The sequence below is a fragment of the Danio aesculapii genome, chromosome 4 (assembly GCF_903798145.1).
Source record: "Danio aesculapii chromosome 4, fDanAes4.1, whole genome shotgun sequence".
In the NCBI taxonomy this organism is placed as follows: Eukaryota; Metazoa; Chordata; class Actinopteri; order Cypriniformes; family Danionidae; genus Danio; species Danio aesculapii.
Window position 1 is genome coordinate 7,107,842 of NC_079438.1, and position 22,182 is coordinate 7,130,023.

The 22,182-nt window shown below is 42.9% G+C and overlaps 12 non-coding genes across 12 annotated transcripts; 1 reads left to right on the top strand and 11 right to left on the bottom strand.

Annotated features, from left to right (window-relative positions):
• Window positions 1-6,316: 6,316 nt before the first annotated feature.
• On the top strand, window positions 6,317-6,457 carry LOC130224189 (U4 spliceosomal RNA). Its single transcript, XR_008837259.1, has one exon. It is a non-coding gene; the product is annotated as a U4 spliceosomal RNA (small nuclear RNA).
• A 613-nt stretch (window positions 6,458-7,070) lies between these two features.
• trnas-gcu (transfer RNA serine (anticodon GCU)) lies at window positions 7,071-7,152 on the bottom strand. Its single transcript has one exon. It is a non-coding gene; the product is annotated as a tRNA-Ser (tRNA).
• A 179-nt stretch (window positions 7,153-7,331) lies between these two features.
• On the bottom strand, window positions 7,332-7,413 carry trnas-gcu (transfer RNA serine (anticodon GCU)). Its single transcript has one exon. It is a non-coding gene; the product is annotated as a tRNA-Ser (tRNA).
• Window positions 7,414-9,763: 2,350 nt separating this feature from the next.
• On the bottom strand, window positions 9,764-9,845 carry trnaf-aaa (transfer RNA phenylalanine (anticodon AAA)). Its single transcript has one exon. It is a non-coding gene; the product is annotated as a tRNA-Phe (tRNA).
• Window positions 9,846-10,129: 284 nt separating this feature from the next.
• trnak-uuu (transfer RNA lysine (anticodon UUU)) lies at window positions 10,130-10,202 on the bottom strand. The gene has a single exon. It is a non-coding gene; the product is annotated as a tRNA-Lys (tRNA).
• Window positions 10,203-10,801: 599 nt separating this feature from the next.
• trnas-uga (transfer RNA serine (anticodon UGA)) lies at window positions 10,802-10,883 on the bottom strand. Its single transcript has one exon. It is a non-coding gene; the product is annotated as a tRNA-Ser (tRNA).
• An 833-nt stretch (window positions 10,884-11,716) lies between these two features.
• trnak-uuu (transfer RNA lysine (anticodon UUU)) lies at window positions 11,717-11,789 on the bottom strand. Its single transcript has one exon. It is a non-coding gene; the product is annotated as a tRNA-Lys (tRNA).
• A 603-nt stretch (window positions 11,790-12,392) lies between these two features.
• On the bottom strand, window positions 12,393-12,474 carry trnas-uga (transfer RNA serine (anticodon UGA)). Its single transcript has one exon. It is a non-coding gene; the product is annotated as a tRNA-Ser (tRNA).
• A 464-nt stretch (window positions 12,475-12,938) lies between these two features.
• On the bottom strand, window positions 12,939-13,020 carry trnas-aga (transfer RNA serine (anticodon AGA)). Its single transcript has one exon. It is a non-coding gene; the product is annotated as a tRNA-Ser (tRNA).
• A 284-nt stretch (window positions 13,021-13,304) lies between these two features.
• Window positions 13,305-13,377, bottom strand: trnak-uuu (transfer RNA lysine (anticodon UUU)). The gene has a single exon. It is a non-coding gene; the product is annotated as a tRNA-Lys (tRNA).
• A 599-nt stretch (window positions 13,378-13,976) lies between these two features.
• Window positions 13,977-14,058, bottom strand: trnas-uga (transfer RNA serine (anticodon UGA)). Its single transcript has one exon. It is a non-coding gene; the product is annotated as a tRNA-Ser (tRNA).
• A 464-nt stretch (window positions 14,059-14,522) lies between these two features.
• trnas-aga (transfer RNA serine (anticodon AGA)) lies at window positions 14,523-14,604 on the bottom strand. The gene has a single exon. It is a non-coding gene; the product is annotated as a tRNA-Ser (tRNA).
• Window positions 14,605-22,182: the final 7,578 nt, after the last annotated feature.

Consider the following 22,182-nt stretch of genomic DNA (forward strand, 5'->3'; position numbering starts at 1 on the left):
AATGTCAACATGACCTCAAAATCGAGTAAACAAACTAAAAAGGACACCAAAACGGACTTTGCTGACAACGTCTCCAGCGAGCTCAAAATGGCGGAGATTGCGAAGCTGTTGGAGGAACACCGCCAGGCCTTATCAGCCGAATTTAAGTCAACCATATCCTCACTCGAGTCTAAAATCGACTGTGTTCAAGTTGCGGTAGCAGAACATTCTTCTAAGATTGCTTCTCTTGAATCTAATGCTAACGCTGTTGACAAGCGCATGTTAACGCTGGAAGCGACCTGCGCCGCCCTATCTGACAGTAACGCTAAGCTGCTCGCGAAAGTCACTGATCTTGAATCACGGAGCCGCCGAAATAACATCCGCATAATCGGCCTACCAGAATCGATGGAGGGACCACGACCCTCTGCCTTCTTTTCACAACTTCTATTCGATACTATGGGAAAGGATGTTCTTTCTTCTCCACCGGAGATTGACCGAGCCCACAGGGCTCTCGTCAACAAACCTGCGGCCGGTGAAAAGCCACGCGCTGTCATCATTCGGTTACACCGATATCAACAAAAGGAAATGATAATCCGTGAAGCGAGAGCTAAAAGAGGGAAACTGATGTACCAAGGCCACCCAATTGCCATATACGAGGACTATGCGCCTGAGGTGATGGCACAACGCTCTAAATACCGACGGGTGATGGAGGAGTTGTACAATTTGGGGCTCAGACCAGCTTTGCTTTTTCCTGCGAGACTGTCCATTAGAGCCAAAGACGGGAGTCGAAGATCGTTTACATCTGTGTCTGAAACTGAGGAGTATTTGCGTTCTATCCGGTCTGCCTCTCCTCCTTGAGGTAGTTGTAAGTCAAAATACCTGACGCACAGTCGGCTGCGTGCACTCTCAAACGCGCTGTTTTCAAAGAACACTACGATCAGGTACAATACAGATGTTAAGTGTTGCACATACGATGTTTAGTTATGCTGACCATTTATTGTCATTATCATTATTTGTTTTATTTTAGTTCCTTTCTAACATTTCTGATAAAACTGGGAAACTGAACCTTTTTTTTTTTTTTTTGCGACGAACAATTTAAGCATTTACATTATCAAGAGGACGAACTCACAATGTTTTTTTTTTAATCCCTGTTATTACAGTAGTATAATTTAATTCTGTTTATTTCAATTATACTCTGACTTTGTGTTTTTTTTAATCGGAATGGTCACAGCATTGTTTATTTATGTTATGTGCATCAGGGTTTGTTCACTGTATTGGTTACTATAGTAAGAAATATTAGAGGTCTGTTTAGGTGCCTTATTTGGTCATCTATCTATATATGGTTATTGCTATTATACAACTGATAGGTAATACATGGTATTCTATTGTTATTTGTTTCTTTTGTCTTTTAGAAGTTTCTAAAGATATTTAGATGTTTTTTGTATTTTTTTCTAACCATTTGACATTTTGAAAGTCAGGTTTCAGATTATTCTGTTCTGTTCTGTAACATAGCCTACTAATTTTTGTGATTTTAAATTTTTTGAAAAAGCGGGAGTACCTAACCTAGAAAGGTAGAAGTGGTTATTGATGTGGAGCCTGAATGCTCAGTTAGGGTTTTTCTATGGGGAGTATCTTATATTTATTTCATTTATTTATTTATTTATTTTGCTTTCTTGTTTTTTTCTGGTTTTCTTTGCTAACTTTTTTAGGCCCTCTATTTTCCTTTCTTCAGTTTGGATTATCAACTTGGAGTCTGTCAAAATCAGTATTTTAGGAAATGGCTAGCATAACTACAGTGAATGGCAATGAGATGCGTCTAATCTCCTGGAATGTCAAAGGAATTAATAACAGGATCAAGGCTGGCAAGGTTTTATTACATTTAAAACATCTAAAGGCGGATATTATGTTTCTACAAGAAACACATCTAAAATCTTCCGATTTGATACGAATCAAGAGACCTTGGATGGGTAATTTTTACCATTCCAAATTTTCTCAAAGAGCTCGTGGGGCAGCTATTATAATGCATAGAAAGGTCATGTTTGAAGAGTCCCATATAATTTCTGATCCAAATGGCCGTTTTGTAGTAGTCCAAGGCAAGCTAAATAATGTCCCAGTCATTCTGGCCTCAGTTTATGCTCCCAATTGGGATGATGACAACTTTTTTGTTAATTTTTTTTCTATTCTTCCAAATGTGGCTGACCACCATATACTTATTGGGGGGGATTTCAACCTGGTTCAAGATATTGTGTTGGATAGATCTTCTTCTAAGCAATCAGTTTTATCCAAGTCGGCAAAGATAGTGTCAGACTATACTTCTCAGCTGGGTATCTCTGACCCTTGGAGACACAAACATCCTCAGGATAAGGTCTACTCTTTTTTCTCACATGTGCATCATACATTTTCAAGGATTGATTTCTTTCTTCTCGATAACAAATTGTTGAACTGTGTCAAAGCATGTACCTATCACACAATAGTAATTTCCGATCATTCCCCTGTATCCATAGATGTAGTTTTAGTCCCTAACAGATTTACATCCCCAATCTGGAGATTGGACTCTTCTAGATTATCAGATGACAATTTTAAAAACTTTCTAGCTTCAAAAATTAATTTGTATTTTGAACTTAATCAGACCCCAGATATCAATAGTCTAACTCTTTGGGAAGCTTTTAAAGCCTTTATGCGGGGGCAGATTATTTCTTTTACATCTCACTTGAAGAAAACCAAAACTTTCAGATTGTCTTCAATCACAGATGATCTGCACAAATTAGATATATTATATGCCTCTTCCCCCTCTCCTTCCCTTTATAATAAAAGAGTACAGCTACATACAGAACATAATCTACTACTGACAAATACAATAGCAAGACAACTTAGACAAAGCAAGCAACATTTCTTTGAACATGGGGACAAAGCCGGTAAGCTTTTGGCTCACCAAGCACGTACGGTGTATGCCTCAAGGTGGATTTCAAAAGTCAAAGCGCCAACAGGTGAATTGATATCAGATCAAAAAGGGATTAACTCTGTATTTTTAGATTACTATAAAACATTATATATGTCAGAAAATTCCTCAAACTTTACAAGCTGGGATTCCCTCAATGCTTTAACTTTTCCAAAATTGATGAAACTCTTGCTATTAATTTAGGTAGTCCTATCTCTGAGGTAGAGATACAAGATGCAATTAAATCTATGCAATCTGGTAAATCACCAGGTCCGGACGGTTTCACAACCGAGTTTTATAAGTCATTTGCCTCCTCACTAACCCCAATCTTAGCAAGACTATATAATGATGCATTTAAAGAAGGCCACCTCCCACCCACTTTATGCGAAGCTTCAATTTCATTGCTTCTTAAAAAAGATAAAGACCCCACCAACTGTAGCAGTTATAGGCCAGTGTCACTGCTCAATGTCGACTTTAAATTTTGGCTAAAGTGTTATCATGTCGTCTCCAATCTATACTACCATCTTTAATATGTCTAGATCAGACAGGCTTTATACCAATGAGACACTCATTCTTTAATACTAGGAGACTTCTTAATATCCTCTTTTCACCTCCTTCTAATTCACCAGAAATAATTTTGTCATTAGATGCTGAGAAGGCATTTGACAGAGTGGAATGGACCTATTTATATTTTATTCTAGAGAAGTTTGGGTTTGATGCTAATTTTATCTCTTGGATTAAGTTACTTTATTCATCACCAGTTGCGTCAGTTTACACTAATGGCTTGAATTCACCCCTTTTCTTCCTTCAACGTGGGACACGACAGGGCTGTCCCCTTTCTCCCTTACTTTTTAACCTTGCTTTAGAGCCTCTAGCTATATGGCTCCGTAGCCATAATGGTTTTGAGGGAATATCACGATACGGCTTAGTCCATAAACTTTCACTCTATGCTGACGATCTGTTACTCTACATTTCTAATCCAGTCACCTCCCTACCAATGATTTTGGACATTCTAAATAAATTCAGTCATCTCTCAGGTTATAAAGTAAATTTACAGAAAAGTGAACTATTTTTTGTCAACTCTGAAGCGAGTAAGATCTCATATTCACATTTTCCTTTTAGAATAGCTACAAGTGGGTTCAAATACCTTGGCATTTTCTTTACCAACTCATTCAATAACTTATTTATTAATAATTTTCAACCAGTGGTTGATAAAATCAAATCACACTTTTCTAAATGGTCGTCACTTCCTCTATCCCTTGTAGGCCGTATTAATTTAGTAAAAATGGTTATTTTACCTAAATTTCTTTATCTTTTTCAACATGTTCCAATTTTCATTAAGAAATCTTTTTTTACTAATTTGGATGGTATTTTACGTTCATTTATCTGGGTTAACAAGCCTGCACGCCTCAAGAAATCAGTTCTCCAACTTCCTAAATCCAAAGGAGGACTTGCGCTTCCTAACTTCCAACAATATTACTGGGCTTGTAATATTAATAAGATTCTCTACTGGAAGAATCCTCCTCAAACTGAAAACTGTGCCCCCTGGGTTCACTCAGAGATAGTGTCAACAAAAGGCACTCTGTACTCAGTTATTAGCTCCCAGCTTCCATTAATTATCAATGCAATCTCCTCTAACTTGGTTGTCATTAACACAATTAAAATTTGGGTTCAATTCAGAAAGCATTACGGCTTGCATAAAACATCTATCCATACACCTATCTTGAACAATAAATTTTTCTCACCATCTTGTTTTGATAACACTTTTCGCATTTGGGCAGCTAATGGACTCGTTGAGGTTAAGGATTTATATGAAGATGGGGTATTCGCACCTTTTTCATCTCTATCCACTAAATACAATCTCCCCAACAGTCATTTGTTTCGTTTCTTTCAGGTCAGACACTTTGTTAAGAAATTGTTTCCCCACTTTCCTAACCGCCCTCCTGAACACCATCTTGACTATTTTTTCAGTTTAGATACGGGTCAGAAACATTTAATATCAGCAATTTATAATTTAATAAGTACACTAAATGAAAATCCTATAGCTTCTCTCAAAGAATCTTGGGAAAATGACCTTGGTGTTGATATTACAGAAGAACAATGGGAGGATATTTAAAGACGGTCCACTCCTCTTCTATATGCGCCAGACATGGCCTAATGCAGTGTAAGGTGCTCCATAGAGCTCATTTAACCAATGCCAAATTAGCCAAATTTTTCCCTGATAGAAGTGATGCCTGTCATCGTTGTAAGCAGTCTCCTGCCAATCATCTTCATATGTTCTGGAGTTGCCCCCAATTGAAAAATTTCTGGTCCAGTATTTTTGACACACTGAATAAATCTATTAACACAAATCTAGACCCTAACCCCTTGACAGCTCTTTTTGGTATTTCAGAGAGAGCTGACTTGACTGTTGCATCTCGCCAAGTTATTGCTTTTTACACTCTTTTAGCTAGACGAGCCATTCTTCTCAAATGGAAACAGGTGATCCCTCCATCACATGACATGTGGATCCGAGAAATCTTTAGTTGCATAAAACTTGAGAAATTAAGATGTTTACTCGCAGGATCTCTCAAATCTTTTTACAAGACCTGGAACCCTGTTTTAGACTATATCAAAGGCTTACCCTGCTCAGTTGATATCAGATCTAATACACAGTAAATAATTGGAAAGAGAAAATATTGACTCCTTAATGTGAACTTTTTTTCCGATCTTATTTATTTTTATTTTATTTATTCAAATTTTTTATTTATTTATTTTTTTTTATTTTTTTTTGCTCTTATCGTATACTTGCTCATTTATCATTAATATTTTTTTTTAAAAAGAATTTCCTTTATTTTTAATTTATTATCATTATGTTTACTTTCCTTTAGAGGATATGTTTGTTTATAATTCATAAATTAAATTTATTTTATTTTGAGGGGATAGTGGGGAAAATAAGAAAAATAAGACAAACTGTAATTTTTCCTATGTTGCATTGTATACAGTGATGTATTGTCTTGTTAAACACCAATAAAAAAAAAAAAAAAAAAAAAAAAAAAAAAAATATGGTTTCAGTGCCCTTGCATTCTTCATTACCTTACCCCAATCCTTGTACAGCCCAATAAATACATCCCAATCTCAACCCTTTTCTCTGCCGTTCAGCGTTGTGACTCCGCCCCCTTTACCAGATTACCCACAATTCTCTTCTCCCAGATTCACTTAAGTAGTGTATACTTTTCTTTAAGTAAAAATGAAACAATGTATAAGTAATTATTTTTGGACAAATCAATAACCTGTTCTGCAGACACAGCATGCACTCATTGGTGCCAGAGGGCTGATTGCTGGCAGTTTAAAGTTTGATGCCACCTTGTCGTTGCCTGTCCAGATTGGTACACAGAAGAGTTCGTAGCTCTTATAGCTATTCTTTCGCAGAGGCAATATCGTAGCCTATGAGGTCTATCCGAGGCGTGATCATTGCTGGTTGAAAACTTTACCCAATACCTCGCTGGGATGACTTGAAACACAGTCAGCTCTGGCAATTTTTGTCAGCCTCTTAGTAGGCTTAATGTTCTGTTGAAAAGGATAGCTGTGCTCCTGTTTCTTTAGCATGTTGCAACTTTCGTTGAGCTCCTAAACATGCTGCAGGCTGGATTAACCTGTATCATAACATTCTTCAGAGTGCGTGTAAGAAACCTTCCATGGAAGCACCAGGCTCTCTAAAATACTAAAGCAATTGAACGACGAGAGTGGGATTCGAAACCCACACAAGCAGAGAACAGTGGATTAGCGGTCCATCCCTGCCGGAGGCTGGATTAACTTCTACCATAACATCCTTCAAAACGCTAAGAGGGTGCGAGTAAAACACCTTCCACGGAAGCACGGGGCTCTCTCAAACACCATAGCAAATGGTCAACGAGGATGGGATTCAAACCCACACAGGCAGTGCACAATGGATTAGAAGTGCATCAACCTAACTACTCGGCCACCTCATCACGTATGCGCCTACTTCTTTGATGGAGGCTGGACTGCAGCACATATTTGTTTCTGCAATTCTGTATGTTTCTGCAATTATGTTCGGTAAGATGACTTTCAATTTTGCCATAACATGCTTCGAAGCACGAAGATGGTGCGAGTAAGATAACTTCCCCAGAAGCACCGGCCTCTCTTTAATGAACGACGAGGATGGGATTCGAACCCATGCGTGCAGAGCACAATGGATTAGCAGTCCATCGCCTTAACCACTCGGCCACCTCGTCATGCATGTAGCCGCTTTCCTGATGGGGGCTGGACTTTGGCATAAATGTATGTATTTGCAGCTACTTGCGATACAGATGACATTAAATTTTGCAGCAACATCCTTCAAAACGCAAAGAGGGTGCGAGTAATACACCTTCCACTGAATCACCGGGATCTCTCAAATGCCAGTGCATTTGAGCGACGAGGATGGGATTCGAACCCACGCGTGCAGAGCACAATGGATTAGCAGTCCATCGCCTTAACCACTCGGCCACCTCGTCACATATACTGCCACTTTCCTGATGGAGGCTGGACTGGGGCACATATGTGGTCATGTATGTTTTTGCAACTGTTTTCGGTAAGATGACACTCAATTTTGCCATAACATGCTTCGAAGCACGAAGAGGGTGCATGTAAGTTACCTTCCACGTAAACACCAGGCTCTCTTAAATGAATGACCAGGCTGGAATTCGACTCACACATGCAAAGCACGACGGATTAGCAGTCCATGGCCTTAACCACTCAGCCACCTCGCCGCGCACATAGGTGCTCTCCTAATGGAGGCTGGACTATGGCAAATACGTATGTTTTTGCAGCTATTTTCGCTAAATATTACATACAGTTTTGCCATAAACATCCTTTAAGACGCTGAGAGGTGCAAGTAAGAAACCTTAGACAGAAGCAGTTGCCTCTCTCAAAACAGTGAAACTATGAGGATGGGATTTAAACCAGAACTTGCAGAGTACAACATACTAACCTAAGCATTCGGCCACCTCGTCACATGTAAGCACAGCGCAAGTGCAAGCTCAGAGATTGGTCGGCTTGGTAGCGCTGACGAGTGTGGGCAGAGGTGAGAGCCGCTCGAGCGTGAAGCAGCGGGTGTTTACAAGTGTGGAGTCCCTTGAAGGAGCTCCGGATGGAGACTGTTGTTTTGTGTTAACCTTTTCATTAAAGTTGTTTGCCGTCCACTGGTCCCTGCCTCAAAATGAGCGAATTTGAGCCACTTGCACATTAAGGAAGCGTTTAGAAAAAAACAAAACACCAGCGAAGAAACTCAACACAGAGAAACATAAAAACCTACTGCCAGTTAGCGTTTCGGAAGTGTATTGAAGAGCAACAGAAATAGTGCGCAGAAGTATAAGTTGCACGGCTACGCGCAAGGCTTGCGCCGTGGATCACGCTGATCACTTGACACAGAAGTATAAACCAGGCTTCATTGTTCAACATTAACTGCAACAAGTTTCTTCTGGTTTTGTTGGAGAGAAACTAGACAGAATGCCTGAGTCTAAAAACGGCAGCATAGCTGACCTTGGATTTCTGTCAAAATATGGTTTCAGTGCCCTTGCATTCTTCATTACCTTACCCCAATCCCTGTACAGCCCAATAAATACATCCCAATCTCAACCCTTTTCTCTGCCGTTCAGCGTTGTGACTCCGCCCCCTTTACCAGATTACCCACAATTCTCTTCTCACAGATTCACATAAGTAGTGTATACTTTTCTTTAAGTAAAAATGAAACAATGTATAAGTAAGTATTTTTGGACAAATCAATAACCTCCAGACAACACTTTCTCATCACAGCACAGACCTGCGTCCTCTTAAAAAAAACAGATGCAGTCGTGCTCCAGGAAACGGTGTTTCAGAGCTGTGCCATGCCACTGCTGAGCTGCACCGTGAAAGACCTTGAAGTCATTAGTTGTTACCAAAGCCATGGTCCAAAAGCATGGCCAAAAGCACATTTCGCCTGGGCCTTTTGGAACTGTGCTAGCAAGAGCTGTGCATAAAGCAACTCTCCAGAAGCAGATGGAGTGGGGAAAATGTGCCACAAAGGGACAGCCAAAAAGGACTGGGCGACTTGGAAAAAAACTATCAAATCCCAATCTTGATGAGCCGTACAAGATGTTGCTGTCGATTTATTGAACGTTTCTCTAGGCAACATCAGAGTGTAGGGACTACAAAAAAAAGCTAAATTGCGACTAGTCGCTGGACTTGAATTATTCAATATGGGATTAAACACGCAGGCCCGCAACCAAATGTCACAAAAGCCACAGTTCCTCTCACAGAGAGAAAAAGCAAAAGCAGTTCCGTAGTCGGCAGGGTTCAAACCTGTGCGGGGAGACTCCAATGGATTTCAAGCCCATCACCTTAACCTCTTGGCCACGACTACGCATGGTGTCACTCCGTTGACTTTTTCTGCTGAATGTGGGCAACATTGAATGCAGCACAGTTGGGGCATAAATGGCCTGAGGTTGTAAAAAGCGGCACAAGTATTGCTCGCAGTTAACAGGAACACGCTGCCGTGACCTTGATTCAAACCGGGGTTGCTGCGGCCACAACGCAGAGTACTGACCACTATAAGATCACGGCACGTCGCTCGCTCACCAATAAGCTCTGCAGCTGCCTGGACACTAAGGGACACTGGTTTGTGACCGGGATTCAAACTGGGATTTCCCTGGCCACAACACAGAGTACGGATCACTGTACGGTCGCGGCAAACCACTGTCGCTCACCCACAGCTTTCTGGTCACTAAGTGACAGGGGCTTGTTTGTGAGATGCAGAGGAGAATTGCAATTACGTATAGAAGGCTTGAAAGAAAAGAGAACAACAACATAAGTGGACATGCAAAACAACATAATCGGCAGGATTCGAACCTGCGCGGGGAAACCCCAATTGATTTTTAGTCCATCGCCTTAACCACTCAGCCACAACTACAGACGTATGCTTTTTCTCTCCTGCTGAGGTGGCAACCAAGCACAGGGTCAACAGGAGTAGAGGAAGGTGCACTAGCTCTTGTGCAACTTTTCCGTACAATCTCTGGGAAGCAGGGACAGCATAGCTCTCTAATCTAACACACTCAGCTAACTTCATGGGCACTCTTTTCACACAAGCTGATGATCTGAATTCAGAGCAACGTGCTCTCGCAGGCCACACCACAATGGACAGCCACCAAGTGATATGAAAATAACAACGAGGTCTCTGACAAACCGACAGGCCTCCGCCCGAACAGGGACTTGAACCCTGGACCCTCAGATTAAAAGTCTGATGCTCTGCCGACTGAGCTATCCGGGCTCCTGTCTGCTGAAGCGCCTGTTTGCGGAGTTGGCCCTCTGCAAGCCCCTTGCCGGCTGACAACACTTTCTCATCATAGCACAGACCTGCGTCCTCTTAAAAAAACAGATGCAGTCGCCTCCAGGAAACGGCGTTTCAGAGCTGTGCCATGCCACTGCTGAGCTGCACCGTGAAAGACCTTGAAGTCATTAGGTGTTACCAAAGCCATGGTCTAAAAGCATGGCCAAAAGCACATTTCGCCTGGGCCTTTTGGAACTGTGCTAGCATCAGTCTTGAAAAGAGCTGTGCATAAAGTAACTCTCCAGAAGCAGATGGAGTGTGGAAAATGTGCCACAAAGGGACAGCCAAAAAGGACTGGGCGACTTGGAAAAAAAACTATCAAATCCCAATCTTGATGAGCCGTACAAGATGTTGCTGTCGATTTATTGAACGTTCTCTAGGCAACATCAGAGTGTAGGACTACAAAAAAAGCTAAATTGCGACTAGTCGCTGGACTTGAATTATTCAATATGGAATTAAACACGCAGGCCCGCAACCAAACGTCGCAAAAGCCACAGTTCCTCTCACAAAGAGGAAAAAGCAAAGCAGCTGACTGTTCCGGTAGTCGGCAGGGTTCGAACCTGCACGGGGAGACCCACATGGATTTCAAGTCCATCGCCTTAACCTCTCGGCCACGACTACGCATGGCGGCAGCCCATTGACTTTTTTCTGCTGAATGTGGGGCAACATTGGAACGCAGCACAGTAGGGGCATAAATGGCCTGAGGTTGTAAAAAGCGGCACAAGCATTGCTCGCAGTTAACAGGAACACGCTGTGGTGACCTGGATTCGAACCGGGGTTGCTGCGGCCACAACGCAGAGTACTGACCACTATACGATCACGGCACACCGCTCGCTCACCGATAAGCTCTGCAGCTGCCTGGACACTAAGGGACACTGGTTTGTGACCGGGATTCAAACTGGGATTTCTCTGGCCACAACACAGAGTACGGATCACTGTACGGTCGCGGCAAACCACTGTCGCTCACCCACAGCTGCCTGGTCACTAAGTGACAGGGGCTTGTTTGTGAGATGCAGAGGAGAATTGCAATTACGTATAGAAGGCTTGAAAGAAAAGAGAAGAACAACATAAGTGGACGTGCAAAACAACATAGTCGGCAGGATTCGAGCCTGCGCGGGGAAACCCCAATGGATTTCTAGTCCATCGCCTTAACCACTCGGCCACGACTACAGGCGTCTGCTTTCTCTCTCCTGCTGAGGTGGCGACCAAGCACAGGGTCAACAGGGGTAGAGGAAGGTGCACTAGCTCTTGTGCAACTTTTCCGTACAATCTCTGGGAAGCAGGGACAGCATAGCTCTCTAATCTAACACACTCAGCTAACTTCATGGGCACTCTTTTCACACAAGCTGATGATCTGAATTCAGAGCAACGTGCTCTCGCAGGCCACACCACAATGGACAGCCACCAAGTGATATGAAAAGAACAACAAGGTCTCTGACAAATAGACAGGCCTTCGCCCGAACAGGAACTTGAACCCTGGACCCTCAGATTAAAAGTCTGATGCTCTACCGACTGAGCTATCCGGGCTCCTGTCTGTGGAAGCACCTGTTTGCGGAGTTGGCCCTCTGCAAGCCCCTTGCCTGCTGACAACACTTTCTCATCACAGCACAGACCTGCGTCCTCTTAAAAAAAACAGATGCAGTCTTCCTCCAGGAAATGGCGTTTCAGAGCTGTGCCATGCCACTGCTGAGCTGCACCGTGAAAGACCTTGAAGTCATTAGGTGTTACCAAAGCCATGGTCCAAAAGCATGGCCAAAAGCACATTTCGCCTGGGCCTTTTGGAACTGTGCTAGCATCAGTCTTGAAAAGAGCTGTGCATAAAGCAACTCTCCAGAAGCAGATGGAGTGGGGAAAATGTGCCACAAAGGGACAGCCAAAAAGGACTGGGCGACTTGGAAAAAAAACTATCAAATCCCAATCTTGATGAGCCGTACAAGATGTTGCTGTCGATTTATTGAACGTTTCTCTAGGCAACATCAGAGTGTAGGGACTACAAAAAAAAGCTAAATTGCGACTAGTCGCTGGACTTGAATTATTCAATATGGGATTAAACACGCAGGCCCGCAACCAAACATCGCAAAAGCCACAGTTCCTCTCACAAAGAGAAAAAGCAAAAGCAGCTGGCTGTTCCGTAGTCGGCAGGGTTCGAACCTGCGTGGGGAGACCCCAATGGATTTCAAGTCCATCGCCTTAACCTCTCGGCCACGACTACGCATGGCAGCAGCCCGTTGACTTTTTCTGCTGAATGTGGGCAACATTGAACGCAGCACAGTAGGGGCATAAATGGCCTGAGGTTGTAAAAAGCGGCACAAGCATTGCTCGCAGTTAACAGGAACACGCTGTGGTGACCCTGGATTCGAACCGGGGTGCTGCGGCCACAACGCAGAGTACTGACCACTATACGATCACGGCACACCGCTCGCTCACCGATAAGCTCTGCAGCTGCCTGGACACTAAGGGACACTGGTTTGTGACCGGGATTCAAACTGGGATTTCTCTGGCCACAACACAGAGTACGGATCACTGTACGGTCGCGGCAAACCACTGTCGCTCACCCACAGCTGCCTGGTCACTAAGTGACAGGGGCTTGTTTGTGAGATGCAGAGGAGAATTGCAATTACGTATAGAAGGCTTGAAAGAAAAGAGAACAACAACATAAGTGGACGTGCAAAACAACGTAGTCGGCAGGATTCGAACATGCGCGGGGAAACCCCAATGGATTTCTAGTCCATCGCCTTAACCACTCGGCCACGACTACAGGCGTCTGCTTCCTCTCTCCTGCTGAGGTGGCGACCAAGCACAGGGTCAACAGGGGTAGAGGAAGGTGCACTAGCTCTTGTGCAACTTTTCCGTACAATCTCTGGGAAGCAGGGACAGCATAGCTCTCTAATCTAACACACTCAGCTAACTTCATGGGCACTCTTTTCACACAAGCTGATGATCTGAATTCAGAGCAACGTGCTCTCGCAGGCCACACCACAATGGACAGCCACCAAGTGATATGAAAAGAACAACAAGGTCTCTGACAAACAGACAGGCCTTCGCCCGAACAGGGACTTGAACCCTGGACCCTCAGATTAAAAGTCTGATGCTCTACCGACTGAGCTATCCGGGCTCCTGTCTGTGGAAGCACCTGTTTGCGGAGTTGGCCCTCTGCAAGCCCCTTGCCGGCTGACAACACTTTCTCATCACAGCACAGACCTGCGTCCTCTTAAAAAAAACAGATGCAGTCGTCCTCCAGGAAACGGCGTTTCAGAGCTGTGCCATGCCACTGCTGAGCTGCACCGTGAAAGACCTTGAAGTCATTAGGTGTTACCAAAGCCATGGTCCAAAGCATGGCCAAAAGCACATTTCGCCTGGGCCTTTGGAACTGTGCTAGCATCAGTCTTGAAAAGAGCTGTGCATAAAGCAACTCTCCAGAAGCAGATGGAGTGGGGAAAATGTGCCACAAAGGGACAGCCAAAAAGGACTGGGCGACTTGGAAAAAAACTATCAAATCCCAATCTTGATGAGCCGTACAAGATGTTGCTGTCGATTTATTGAACGTTTCTCTAGGCAACATCAGAGTGTAGGGACTACAAAAAAAGCTAAATTGCGACCAGTCGCTGGACTTGAATTATTCAATATGGGATTAAACACGCAGGCCCGCAACCAAACGTCGCAAAAGCCACAGTTCCTCTCACAAAGAGAAAAAGCAAAAGCAGCTGGCTGTTCCGTAGTCGGCAGGGTTCGAACCTGCGCGGGGAGACCCCAATGGATTTCAAGTCCATCGCCTTAACCTCTCGGCCACGACTACGCATGGCGGCAGCCCGTTGACTTTTTCTGCTGAATGTGGGCAACATTAAACGCAGCACATTAGGGGCATAAATCGCCTGAGGTTGTAAAAAGCGGCACAAGCATTGCTCGCAGTTAACAGGAACACACTGTGGTGACCTGGATTCGAACCGGGGTTGCTGCAGCCACAACGCAGAGTACTGACCACTATACGATCACGGCACACCGCTCGCTCACCGATAAGCTCTGCAGCTGCCTGGACACTAAGGGACACTGGTTTGTGACCGGGATTCAAACTGGGATTTCTCTGGCCACAACACAGAGTACGGATCACTGTACGGTCGCGGCAAACCACTGTCGCTCACCCACAGCTGCCTGGTCACTTAGTGACAGGGGCTTGTTTGTGAGATGCAGAGGAGAATTGCAATTACGTATAGAAGGCTTGAAAGAAACGAGAACAACAACATAAGTGGACGTGCAAAACAACGTAGTCGGCAGGATTCGAACCTGCGCGGGGAAACCCCAATGGATTTCTAGTCCATCGCCTTAACCACTCGGCCACGACTACAGGCGTCTGCTTTCTCTCTCCTGCTGAGGTGGCGACCAAGCACAGGGTCAACAGGGGTAGAGGAAGGTGCACTAGCTCTTGTGCAACTTTTCCGTACAATCTCTGGGAAGCAGGGACAGCATAGCTCTCTAATCTAACACACTCAGCTAACTTCATGGGCACTCTTTTCACACAAGCTGATGATCTGAATTCAGAGCAACGTGCTCTCGCAGGCCACACCACAATGGACAGCCACCAAGTGATATGAAAAGAACAACGAGGTCTCTGACAAACAGACAGGCCTTCGCCCGAACAGGGATTTGAACCCAGCAAAAGCAGCTGGCTGTTCTGTAGTCGGTAGGGTTCGAACCTGCACGGGGAGACTCCAATGGATTTCAAGCCCATCGCCTTAACCTCTCGGCCACGACTACACATAGTGGCAGCCCGTTGACTTTTTCTGCTGAATGTGGGCAACATTGAACGCTGCACAGTTGGGGCATAAATGGCCTGAGGTGGCCACGGCACAAGCATTGCTTGAAAGCATTAGTTGAAAGCCACGGGGTACTTGAAGTCAAGATCTCCATTACCAAAGCTTAGCGGAACCATTTAGGTTTGTAACGTGACAGTGAGATTCAAGCAAGATTGGATGAATCTTATTTGAAGTGTGCAGCAAGCCTGAGAATTCGAAGCTAACTATTGTCCTCAGATCATCAAGCCTAAGTTTTGAGAAGACCAGTCGGAATTGTTTCACACAACTTAAATATAAACCAACCCAGATAAGACTTCAACCCACAATCGCCAACTTCAAAGGCTGATGCCTTATCCATTAGGCCACTGGGTCAATACTAACCTTTGTCAAATCTGATGTATGGCTCAGGAAGTTGTTTATGGATCTTGAACAACCCACCAGCTTTATATGTAAGCACCATTTTTGTCTTTGTACACAGTCTCTTCTCTGTAGGCACCATGCAGGATTCAAAATGGCCTTTCGCGTTAGGTACCCTTTTAGTCATAACAGGCAATATGCATGGCAATGCAGGAAGTTAATGACATGCAAACACATCTCAAGAAGGTTTTCACAGCTACCGTGTTTCATCCACCAAACATTGCTCCCAAATTGAAGTGAGACCTTCAAAGACAACCCAGATGGACTTGAACCAACAATCCCAAGCCCCGGAGGTTGATGCCTTATCCCTTGGCCACTGGGCCATTTCGCCAATCATTTGTCATCGATTTTTTTTATGCCTTCAGCAAGATGCCAACGAAAAGGAGCCGGGTAACACTTTATTTTGATGGTCCCCCTTTAGATAGTCTGCTGACCGTAAGTTACTTTTTAAGTTCTTATCTGTTTACTTTTATCTGGATAGTATCTGTAGATTGTCTTTAAATGTTCTTAGGCAATCAATACAATGTCTACAGCATGTAAACATTTATTAAACTTTCGGTAAGATAAGTGTTACCAATTTAGGTTCTAGATGTTCAACAGTGTATCAGTAGATATGCAACAAATCCTCAACATTTAGGTTCTAGATGTTCAACAGTGTATCAGTAGATATGCAACAAATCCTCAACATTTAATAAACTTGGTAAGTTACGTGTTACCAAATTAGGTTCTAGATGTTCAACAATGTATTAGTAGATATGCAACAAATCCTCAAACAAGTTTTTCAGAACATTGACCACCAAGATGTTGTTGTTATTGTCTGCATGTAGTTATTATCCAGCTTATGAATAGACTTTGAGTAAACATTCAGATGCCTATAAGTAGCTACGCGAGACATGAACTTTAATCAAATATAAAATTAGGGTTAGGTACAATCTAAGAGTGTTCAATTAACTATTTGTTGCATTTAAACCTAACTTTCAGTAGACAGTTATTTTACTTTAAAGGGCACATATAGTTACCTCTTTTTTAAGATTTAATATTAATATTATGGTTCTTCTGAGTGTGCCAGTTTAGGTTCAGTTTAAAACACAATTCAGATTTTTTTATTATAATGTGTTAAAAAGTGTCATGTTGAGGGTGTGTCCACAGTTCGCTGATTTATGGGTGTGTTGCTTCACATGTAAATTAGTTTCGGCTTCCCGCCAACATAACAAGGGGCGGGGCCATGAGCTCTGCGTTTGCAACAGAGTCTGACAGGCAGACAGAGAAGGAGCAGGAGTGAGAGGTTCAGCAATCAGTCGTACATGTACGACTCGGACACAGACCAAGCAGAGAGTACAAAATCATATGTGTCTTTGTACAGTTTTACAGCCAACTGTGTGCTAGTTTCAAGTGCCGAGCTTGTACACAGAAACTAATAACCACGCACACTGAATTAACTTTTACTGAGGCACTGGATGCGCGGCTCGAAGCCGTGACACGGCACACCAGACACTCTCTGTGGAGCGGCAGAAACATGAAGCGTCCCGAATCATCGCGCCACGCATTTTTTAATTCTAAACATAGGTTTCTATCAGGGTACACACAACGGCAATTCAAGTCTGCAGCGGTCCGAGGCGCCCAGCCGTCGACTTGAGTGTACCCTGATAGAAACCGATGTTTAGAATTCTAAAACGCATGCTAGTTAAGATCACTGGGAGCTTCTGGGATCGCGAGAAATGCAAACGACTGAAGTATAAGGTAGACTCAATGAGAAGTACACATGTTTGCAAACCTACCTAAAGATACAACCAATAATTCCGATTAGAGCGATAATGTGGAGAATATTGCTCTTGTGTTGAGCCCAATGAGCCTTGCATCTAAAAATAGAGCTAGCGTCTTACTTTAATTATATCGCTTAGACTCACGCTGAAAATGGCGGACGTGAATTAACAAACTGAGGATATGATGACGCGCCTGTCTTTTTATGCAACGGATGCCCTTACAGCTGCAACCCATCACTGGGAAACATCCATACACAATCATTCACACACATGAACTAAGGACAATTTAGCCAACCCAATTCACCTCTACCACATGTTTTTGGACTTGTGGGGGGAACCGGAGCACCCAGAGGAAACCAACGCGAACACCGGGAGAACATGCAAACTCCACACAGAAACACCAACTGACCCAGCCGAGGCTCGAACCAGTGACCCTTCTTCCTGTGAGGCGAACGTGCTACCCACTGCACCACCATGCAGCCGCTATATAATTTTTTTTTTCTAAAATTCATAATTTTTTTCAGGCTCAGTTCAGTAATTTAACTATTTTGTGGCAAAGAATTGTTTTTTTCATTGTCTTTAACATAGTCGGCTGAAAAATAACTAATTTTAGAAATACAATTTAGATGACGAGGTGACATGGTGGCGCAGTGGGTAACATGTTCGCCCCACAGCAAGAAGGTTGATGGTTTGAGCCTCGGCTGGGTCAGGTGGCATTTCTGTGGCATACCATGTTGGCGTGGGCTTCCTTCCAGTGCTCCAGTTTACCCCACAAGTCCAAAGACATGTGGTACAGGTGAATTGAGTAAGCTCAAATTGTCCGTAGTGAATATGTGTGAGAATGAGTGTGTATGGATGTTTCCCAGTAATGGGTTGCAGCGGAAAGGGCATCTGCCATGTAAAACATATGCTGAATAAGTTGGTGGTTCATTCTGCTGTGGTGACCCAGGATTAAAAAAGGGAAATAAATTTAATGAATTTAGACGGCATTTTTTAAAGGTTTTTGCATCTGATCTCAATATAATATATATTTTTGGCATTATAAGCTGAGCTTATTGTGCTGCACTTTTTTGCTTCTACATTTTAACAGTAAACAGAAACATTATTGAACAAAGAAACACACAATAAACATGGCCTTAACAATAAGCGACATAGCAAATCTACTCTAATCACTTATTCAGACAAAAAGGCAAAAGTGAACCCTTCCTTTTCATTGATAGGACTTTTATGTGAACATCTCCAACAATGAGCTCTCTACACTTTTGAGCGAACTCTGTTCATTTTCCTGCTGTGAAGCTGATGCTGTTAAATTGCTCCCTGTTAGCAAAGTACAGCTCTGCAGCTGGAGCGAGCTGGGCCACTGTATTTCAAGAGACACCTTCTCTCTGGAATGCTCTGGTCATGGTTGCTCCACGTCTTGTCAGCTTCAAAAGCCTTTTCTAGCGCTGTATGACATCACGAACATTATTAGCTGAAAAACTATTTAAAACAATTAATACCTTCATGACCAAATAATCACAATGCAACCACCTATCCTGAGCCTAATGAGCACGTAAAACTATAGAAAGAAGTATCATTAACACTGGCACATCTGTGTGTGTGTGTGTAAGAGCGTGAAAAAAGTATGAGACAGAGAGATAGAATGTAGGTGTGTGTGAGAGAGCATGTACAAGAGTGAGTGTGTAAGTGAGAGTGTGTACGCAACAAGTGTGTGTACAATATGTGTGTGAGTGAGAGTGTGCAAGTGTGTGTGTGTGATGTGTGAGTGTATAAGAGAGTGAGCATGAACTGTATGTGTGTGTGAGAGAATTATTATGATGTAAACAGAAATAACTACCATAAAATTAAACTGGACCTCGTTTTATCTTGTCATATTTATTCTTCTTGTCCTTCTTCTTCTTGTTCTTTCTCTGTTTCTTGCTTTAGTTTTTCTTCTCTGAGTCTCTTCTGAACTGGAACTCGAGGAGGTGTCATCACAGGATTCGTCTGTCACTGATGACTCTACATCCGTTGATGCTTTCTCATCACTAAATAGGTCAACAGCACTGGATTCTTCACGTCCAACTGATGTACCAGGAATCAGATCATCTGAATGTAAAATCAATACAAATGTAATATCCACATTTCTATGAAGTTTTTAGCAATATACTATTAGAAACAGTGCTTAAAATACACTTTAAGAATAAAAACATGAAAACCACTAACAACCAGTCTAATCTCTACAAACTAATATACACAGTGTCTGTATTAACTCATACATTATACAAAACAATATGTTCAGCTCTTACTTTGCTGCTGCATTGAAAGCTCCACTACTTGCTGGCGAAGTTCACTGTTCAAGGCTTCCAGCTCATTAACTTTATTTTGTAACACTTCTGCCTTGTTCTGCCACATCAGTATTTCTTGCTTTATTGGTTTCGTTGTATTTACTGGAAGTAAAACAGGGTGACAGTTATATTTCATCTTTTGTATACAGTGTTAACATTTATATAATTATACTGTATGAAGTTAGCAGTTTAAAGAGGTAACAGATAGGCTTACCTTCACCCTCCACGCTTCCTAGATTGTGTTTTTTACGGGTGTTTGACTGTGACATCTATAAATATAAAAAATCATTTTAGAAGGTGCATAAACATTTAAGGCCATCGGGCAGTTAGTTAAACAGTGTTGTGCTGAAATGTCCTGAAAACTTGTCTGACCAAGCAGTTATTTACTTTTTGGTTTTTTATTTGAGCAAAGTTTTAAGGGAACTGGATATAATTATCAATAATAATACTTTAATATAATGTAATCATTTTTATTTTAAATAATAATTATATATATATATATATATCCACACTCACACACACAGTCTAAAAATGATTATTAAGCGTATAATATATACCCAGTCTAAAGATACATTATTAAAGCATGCAAAACTACACACATTTTCATGACAGATGATGATTAAATAGAATTTTTTGCCTATATCACTTTCTGTACTTGAATGTCCAGTCTGCATCATTCTAATGGTCACTAAAACCCATCTCATCCTCACTTTCATCTGCAGGAGGAGCCAGTTCTGTCCTTTTCTTCTTTCACTTACCATAGAACATGGTGGTGCTCGCTAATACACTTGTTGCAGGAGAGGGGAAATAGAGGTGGCCGCTTTAAGACAGTTTTTACGGGGGTTGTAGTCCTTGGCGAAGTGCATTGTGGGTAATGTAGTGTGGCGCAGATGCGGTATGTGTGAGCTCTCTGTGTGTGCTGCGCTGTGAAGGAGAGGAAGAAAGTTTCACTCGGTTTTGTTTTACGTTTACTCTATTAATTCCACCCTGGTGCTGTTTTGCACTGTACACTTAAAAACACTGAAAGAAGTAAAAGAAGGGCATGCATCGATCACCTTTGTCCGTCTCATCATTTGCTCGAGCATGAAATAACGAGCTGTTACTCTGCCGCCAGACATCCCGGAGAAAGTAACATTGGGGGCTCGAGTCCGGGATTCGTTCGTTGCAGATGGTGAGTTAAACGGACATTTGCAAACTGTAAAACTGAACCAGACGTTGTTGGAGAAGGAGTGAAAATGGCGGACACTCGGGAGAGAACGCGAGTGGTGAGGAAACATTCTCATTTAAATACAAACAGCCTGTGGAATGCTGCGATGTCAGAAAAGACAGACAAGGATGAAAAACGAACACATATATCATTTGTTGACTGGCTAAATGAAATGGATGCTCAAATGTCAAAGACTGATAGTAATAACAATCCATTCAAATGCAATCTTGCCCCGTGTCCTACATCCATTTCAATGAGCAGGCCCACCTGTTGCTACAAGTCACAATCATCACAGCAAACAGTAAGAACAACTAATCCATTTATTAGTGGGGTGGAAAATGAGAATATGCAAGACAGTGGAATCGATACACAGTGCTATACACAAAGTACACCAGCAAATTTAAATTACTCACACTCAGTGTGCACCGATTTTATGGCCAAACGGACACTTCAAGGCACACCTACAATAAATCGTCAACCACATAAACATGATGTCTGTGCAGCTCAGCATAGTATTCGTGAGGATGAAAATAATGCTGTCTTTTCTAGCGTCGATGACTGTTGTTTCCCAGAGCGTACTAAATCCAGCCAGCGTGTGAGGAAACCACGTCGGACATTTTATGATATGTCGTCAGACAGCGGAGAGGAGTGCAGCGATCACAGAGAAAGGATCCCCACACTGCGACCAGGTCAGTTTGATGGCTCTGCTTCATGGAGAGAGTTTATAAATCGCTTTGAGGATTGCGCTAGAGCTAACCACTGGTCTGAGAGGACAATGACTGTGCAGATGAGGTTCTGTCTAGTAGGTGCAGCAGGTTCACTGATTCACAAAAACCCCAGGTCTGGCCGTTGGGATTATGCCCGCATAGTAGAGGAAGTCGAGGCGGCCTACGGCCCTTCATCCGAACACGCCGCTGCAATTGGAATAGAGCTGAGGCAGAGGGTCCGTAGGGGAGGTGAGCCACTTCATGCATTAAGGGATGACATTTACGAAAAAGTCTCCATTGCTTATGCAGATCGCTCGGAGAGGGAACAGGACTCTATTAGTGTCGAAGTGTTCACTAACGCCATGGCAGATGCTGATATAGTGCAAAGATTGCTGGAGGAGCGACCACGTACCCTGGCCCGCGCCTATGAGATTGCTCACAGGTATGAAACCACACGTCGAACCGCCACTAGTGTAACACAACTTATGCAATCTGCTGTAAGACCGATGGAGAGAAAAACTAGAGCCGCAGCAGTACGTGAATGTCCAGATCAGAGTGATGAGGAATGTTCAGTGCCGTCAACGCATGTGTGGAGGCAGAAAAACTCAAAAACAAAATTCAAACCTCGCCATCAAAAATTTAACAAAATTAAAATCAATTGGGAAGAGATTGTATGCCACAACTGCCAGGGCATTGGTCACATGAGACG